The sequence below is a fragment of the Bos javanicus genome, chromosome 1, assembly GCF_032452875.1.
Source record: "Bos javanicus breed banteng chromosome 1, ARS-OSU_banteng_1.0, whole genome shotgun sequence".
NCBI classification, from domain to species: Eukaryota; Metazoa; Chordata; class Mammalia; order Artiodactyla; family Bovidae; genus Bos; species Bos javanicus.
In genome coordinates this window covers 144,586,393-144,593,710 of record NC_083868.1, presented here as the reverse complement: position 1 = coordinate 144,593,710, position 7,318 = coordinate 144,586,393, and positions in this window count along the sequence as shown.

The window sequence follows — 7,318 nt, the reverse complement described above, 5'->3', positions numbered from 1 at the left end:
CCTTTCTGGAAGTCATTCTTTAACTTTCTATAGAATATACTAACAATGATGAGAAAAATCAATGGCACGCTCGACCACCTAATAAAAAAGACATGTTACAGGAACCACTGATGGAAGTCGCCTGTCCTGACCAGGCCTGATAGTAACCACTTGCGTGGGTTATATTACAACAGGAGGTCCCGATAAGGAACTCGGAACCAACAAGCTACCACCAACTGGAAGGATTCGGGAAAGGTCAAAAGGAGAGAGGACACACAAGCCCACATGTCCTACCAATCTCCCAGAATTCTCCTTGCTGGTACCATCTTGGCTGAGTGACGTGTGCATCATCAGGAAGGACCCTGAGTCAAGATGACTGGCCAGAGACAAGCAGGCAACTAATCCCATCACCATTAAACCTGAGACTTTGAGCCACATGGCAGAGCAGTCCTCCTGGGTTCCCTTACCCTGCTGCTCTCTGCCTGAGCGCCCCTTCTCAACGCAGTCTCTTGCTTTGTCGGTAGCTATTGTTTACTTGGACAATTCATTTCCGAGTGTTGCCCACTCTCAGGCCCTGAGGGGTCCCCTTTCCTGCAAGAAATTCAGGTGAAAATGCCTAACTTGAGTGACTCCCACATGCACACTCCTGGGGAGGGGTCCTTGGAGCTCCAGAGCCACCAGGGCTTAGGCCGCCGCCCACTGGGACTGGTCTGCTCTGTCTGTGGACAGCCTGCTCCATCTTGCTGGGGTGCTGCAATTATTTCTCCCAAGCTGACTCCACTGTGATTGTGTCAGTATAATTCCTTAACCATTGTGCTTGCAAAAACAGATTTCACATTGCAAACAACAATCAGTTTCTCCAGAAAGTGCTGTATTTCACATTTTTCATCAGCTTGATGCTCTCTGACAATTGAATGCATCAAGTTTAATAATGCTATCACCACCTCCACCTTTTCAAACAGGGACTAAGGCTCTAGTTACTATTTTTTAAACTTCCTCATTATCTAACTATCCCAAAACCTCAGTTGGATTTTAAATGCCTTTGCTGAGGGCAGCGTTTGAGATGCAGCCGTGAACACTGCGTCTTGGTTAATGTGACAAATGCCCAGTGTCTTTCAAGAGCCAGCACATGGCTGTCCTGTGGTTGTTAGGATGAAAAAAAATGTTGCCTTCTGGACTTTCCTGGTGATCCAGTGGTTAAGAATCCACCTGCCAATGTAGAGGACACCAGTTCGATCCTTGGTCCAGGAAGACCCCCCATGCCAAGGAGCAACCAAGCCTGTGTGCCACAATTACCGAACCCAGGAGTCTAGAGCCCATGCTCCACAACAAGAGAAGTTAGCACAAGAAGAGGCCTGAGCACCACAACTAGAGAGAGGCCCCAGCTCGGTGCAACTAGAGAAAACTCACGTGCAGCAACTGTCGACCTAAAAAGATGAGGACTGCAGCCCAGGAGACGGCACCTCAGATGGTTATGAGAGACTGCTCCAAAGAGGTAGCGGGGGAAGGCCATTATACGTGATTTTGGTGAAGAGGGAGTACATGGAATCAAGCACTTATCTTACAAAAGGTTCTCTGCTGGTCATGAGGAGCTGACGTCACCATGAAGGGATTCAGTGCTTTTCTAGATATGAAGAGGTGCAAGGATTGGGATCAGGAAACCAGTTCCTGAAGATATCTAACTATCTAAAGACGCATTCCACCAGTTTCCTGAGCACAGAGTGCCCCACTCCTCCCCGAACTCCCTTCACAGGGTGTCAGCAGCTGCAGCAGCACAGGGTTCAGTAAACCACAGAGGCAGATGCTAAGTGCCCTTGGCAAGTGCTGGCAATCTGTTGCTGACACAATGAACACCCAGTGCAGCCAAAAATATAAAATAAATTTTTTTTAAATGTTGCTATCTGGGGACATAGTTCTAAGCCGAGGATGGTATGTACTCCACTAAGAATGCAAATGTGGCTTTTTAAAATTTTTTATTGGAAGTTAGTTCAGTTCAGTTGCTCAGTCATATCAAACTCTTTGCAATCCCATGGATTGCAGCACACCAGGCTTCCCTGTCCACCACCAACTCCCCAAGCCTGTTCAAACTCAGGTCCATCGAGTTTGTGATACCATTCAACCATTTCATCCTCTGTTGTCCCTTCTCCTCCTGCCTTCAATTTTTCCCAGCATCAGGGTCTTTTCCAGTGAGTCAGTTCTTTGCATCAGTTGGCCAAAATATCGGAGCTTCAGCTTTAGCATGAGTCCTTCCAATGAGTATTCAGGATTGATTTCCTTTAGGATTGACTGGTTGGATCTCCTTGCAGTCCAAGGGACTCTCAAGGGTCTTATCCAACACCACAGTTCAAAAGCATCAATTCTTTGGTGCTCAGCCTTCTTGATGGTTCAGCTCTCACATCCATACATGACTACTGGAAAAACCATACTTTTAACTAGACAGTAAAGTAACTTTGTCACTAAACTAATGTCCTGCTTTTTAATATGCTGTCTTGGATTGTCATAGTTTTTCTTCCAAGGAACAAGTGTCTTTTCATTTCATGGCCACAGTCACCATCTGTAGTGATTTTGGAGCCCAAGAAGATAAAGTCTGTCACTGTTTTCCACTGTTTCCCCATCTATCTGTCATGAAGTGATAGGACCAGATGCCATGATCTTAGTTTTCCAAATGTTGAGTTTTAAGCCAGATTTTTCACTCTTCTCTTTCACCTTCATCAACAGATTCTTTGATTCCTCTTCACTTTCTGCCATAAGGGTCTTGTCATCTGCAAACCTGACATTATTGATATTTCTCCTGAGAATCTTGGTTACGGCTTGTGCTTCATCTAGCCTGGCATTTTGCATGATGTACTCTGCATATAAGTTAAATAAGTAGGGTGACAATATACAGCCTTGATGTATTCCTTTCCCACTTTGGAACCCGTCCCTTGTTCCAGGTTCTTGAGCAACTGTTGCTTCTTGAGCAACAGTTAGAGCAATACAGATTGAGCAATACAGATTTCTCAGGAGGCAGGTAAGGTGGTGGTCTGGTGTTCCCATCTCTTTCAGAATTTTCCACAGTTTATTGTGATCCACATGGTCAAAGGCTTTGGCATAGTCACTAAAGCAGAAATAGGTGTTTTTCTGGAACTTTCTTGCTTTTTCCATGATCCAACAGATGTTGGCAATTTGATCTCTGGTTCCTCTGCCTTTTCTGAATCCTGCTTGAATATCTGGAAGTTCACAGTTCACGTACTGTTGAAGCCTAGCTTGGAGAATTTTGAGCATTAGTTTACTAGAGTGTGAGATGAGTGCAATTGTGCAGTAGTTTGAGCATTCTTTGGCACTGCCTTTCATTGGGATTGAAATGAAAATTGATCTTTTCCAGTCCTGTGGCCACTGCTGAGTTTTCCAAATTTGCTGGCATATTGAGTGCAGCATTTTCACAGCATCATCTTTTAAGATTTGAAATAGCTCAACTGGAATTCCATCACCTCCACTAGCTTTGTTTGTAGTGATGCTTCCTGAGGCCCACTTGACTTTGCATTCCAGGATGTCTGCATCTAGATGAGTGATCACACCATCGTGATTATCTGGGTCATAAAGATCTTTTTTGTATAGTTCTGTGTATTCTTGCCACCTCTTTTTAATATCTTCTATTTCTGTTCTATGAAGGCCTATAAGACCTTCTAGAACTAACAGAAAAAAAGATGTCCTTTTCATCATAGGGGACTGGAATGCAAAAGTGGGAAGTCAAGAGTAACCTGACTTGGAGTAACAGGCAAGTTTGGTCTTGGAGTACAAAATGATGTAGGGCAAAGGCTAACAGAGTTCTGCCAAGAGAATACACTGGTCATAGCAAACACCTTCTTCCAATAACACAAGAGACAGGTCTACATATGGACATCACCGGATACTCAATACTGAAATCAGACTGATTATATTCTTCGTAGCCAAAGACAGAGAAGTGCTATTCAGTCAGCAATAAGAAGACCTGGAGCTCACTGTTATTGCAAAATTCAGACTCAAATTGTAGAAAGTAGGGAAAACCACTAGGCCATTCAGGTATGACCTAAATCAAATCCCTTATGATTATACAGTGGAAGTGACAAATAGATTCAAAGGATTAGATCTGGTAGAATGCCTGAAGAACTATGGACGGAGGTTTGTAACATTCTACAGGAAACGGTGACCAAAACCATCCCCAAACAAAAGAAATGCAATAAGGCAAAATGGCTGTCTGAGGAGGCCTTACAAAGTGCTGAGAAAAGAAGAGAAGTGAAAGACAAAGGAGAAAAGGAAAGATACACCCATCTGAATGCAGAGGTGCTCATATTTCATTCAGTCGCTCAGTTGTGTCCAAGTCTTTGCAACCCCATGATCTGCAGCACACCAGCCTTCCCTGCAGGGAGCCAGCATGGGAGTCCCCACCCATGACAAGGTCATGTGGGAGAGTTCTGGTGGGCAAGGCAAGCCAGAACTCGAGGGGTGCCCCTCTGGGCCTGCCTGAGCGTCTACCCCCAAACCAGAATCTGTTTTACTATTTCACGACTTTCACCAACTCTTTTGACATTAATGGGGGGCTATCCCCTACCACCTTTCTCTGTAAGAAAATCAACTTAAAACTCTAGTTAATAAATCTCTTGGGCATAATAGGAGTGTTTCAATTCAAACCCTTCTGATGACTTTCTAGTTTGCCTGACAGGTTTGTTCAGATTCTCAGAGAATTAAAATTGTTAAAATAGAACTAGTAGAGGATTTCTGTATTGAGCTAATGCTTGCTGCCAAGTTTCCATATCCCTTACCTACTGTGTCCCTGGGAGTGTATTGATTAATATAGTTGGTGTATAGAAATGTAAGTAGTAGCTTTAATGTTTGTAACCTTGGACCCTTGAGTTAATTCTTTTCTTGTTATAGCCCACCACACTTTTACCCTATAGGAATGCAACTTTATCTCATGCTTTCGGAGGGTGGCACCTGACTTTAGAATAATCACCTTTAGAGAAAAATCAGTTTTCTGAAGAAAGGGTCATAAAATGTTAACAGGCCTCCTGGCCAGAAGATGATGTAAATCACCTAAAAACTTTTGCATATGATAAGTTTGCAGAAAGAAAGCCTGGCTTCGATAAGGGTCAAGGACTGCTGACCTTGCATGACTCTACCCCTTCCCCCATTATCCTCTATGCACAATTTAAGGTATAAAAACTACTTTGGAAAATAAAGTGCGGGCCTTGCTCACTGAAGCTTGGTCTCCCCATGTCGTTCTTTCTCTTTCCTTTTCCTATTCAGGCTGATTCCATGGAGCGCAGGGGCTCTCTGCGTTCACTTTCCTGCCTGGGCTTCTAAGACCCACTCGAGAAGGTGCCTAATGTGGGGCACCTTCAGCTATTCAAGAGGGCGCCTGCGGCCTACGTGAACAGAGCAAGTCCCGTGCTGGGACTTTATTGGCTTTCTGCGTAAACCAAAGAATATCAGCCTCTTTTCTCTCTTCTGTTTTCTTAACTTCAAAATTCTTTCCTCATCTCTTTATCTATTCTTTCGCCAATGCCGTCCTCCCAAGGGAATCCCTGGATCCTACCGGGGCTGGACCCTGGTACTTCACCATCTCCTGGAGTTTGCTTAAATTCATGTCCATTGAGTTGGTGATGCCATCCAACCATCTCATCCTCTGTTGTCCTCTTCTCCTCCTGCCTTCAATCTTTCCCAGCATCAGAGTCTTTTCCAGTGAGTCCGTTCTTTGCATGAGGTGGCCAAAATATTGGAGTTTTGGCTTCAGCCTCAGTCCTTCCAATGAATATTCAGGATTGATTTCCTTTAGGATTGACTGGTTGGATCTCCTTGCAGTCCAAGGGACTCTCAAGAGTCTTCTCCAACACCACAGTTCAACGGCATCAATTCTTCAGTGCTCAGCTTTCTTTATGGTCCAACTCTCATATCCATACATAACTACTGGAAAAACCATTGCTTTGACTAGATGGACCTTTGTTGGCAAAGTGATGTCTCTGCTTTTTAATATGTTGTCTTGGTTTGTCATAGCTTTTCTTCCAAGGAGCAAGCATCTTTTCATTTCATGGTTGTAATCACAATCTGCAGTGATTTTGGAGCCCAAGAAAATAAAGTCTGTCACTGTTTCCATTGTTTCCGCTATTTGCCATGAAGTGATGAAACTGAATGCCATGATCTTAATTTTCTGAATGTTGGGTTTTAAGCCAGTTTTTTTCCCTCTCCTCTTTCATCATCATCAAGAGACTCTTCAGTTCTTCTTCACTTTCTGCCATAAGGATGATGTCATCTGCATATCTGAGGTTATTGATATTTCTCCCAGCAATCTTGATTCCAGCTTGTGCTTCCTCCAGCCCAGCGTTTCTCATGATGTACCCTGCATATAAGTTAAATAAGCAGGATGACAATATGCAGCCTTGACACATTCCTTTCCCAGTTTGGAACCAGTTCCATGTCTGGTTCTAAGTGTTGCTTCTTGACCTGCATACAGATTTCTCAGAAGGCAGACCAGGTGGTCTGGTATTCCCATCTCTTTAAAGGATTTTCCACAGTTTGTTGTGGTCCATACAGTCAAAGGCTTTAACATAGTCAATGAAGCAGAAGTAAATGTTTTTCTGGAATTCCATTGCTCATATATAGAAAAGTGCTAAATCCCTTCATGGTGACATCACCTCCTTGTGACTAGCAGAAAACCTTTTGTAAAGTAAGAGCTTGATTGCACCAAACTACTCCTTTCCCAAAATCACATATATTGACCTTACCACCTACCTCTTTGGAGCAGTTTCTCTTAGTTATTGATGCGAAGCAGTGCCCTGTAGGACTCCTGGACACAGAGGCCTTTTTGTCCCGCCTTTCCTATAGGTAAGACTCGAGCCTTCATGACCTCTCAGTTCCAAGAGGCAGAGCAGTTCTTAATCAAAGGAGGATCAGCAATGAACCACCTGAGCCCAGACTGAAGGGCCAGAGAGATTCATCAAGATCAGGAGACAGACCACCTGAGACCCTGCACACCCCTCATCTTGTCAGCAACATTGCCTTTTCTAAACTCTGCTGTGCTGTGCTGTGCTTAGTCACTCAGTTGTGTCCAACTCTGTGTGACCCCCATGGACTGTAGCCCACCCGGCTCCTCTGTCCATGGAATTCTCCAGGCAAGAATACTGGAGTGGGTAGCCATTCTCTCCTCCATGGGATCTTCCCAACCCAGGGACTGAACCCAGGTTTCCTACATTGCAAGCATATTCTTGACCATCTGAGCCACCAGGGAAGCCCCTGAAATCTTGCAGAAGAATGAATAGCCTGTTACTGTCTTAATTCTTATCACATACTCCTGCCTGACTATATAACCTCTCCCTGCTCACCA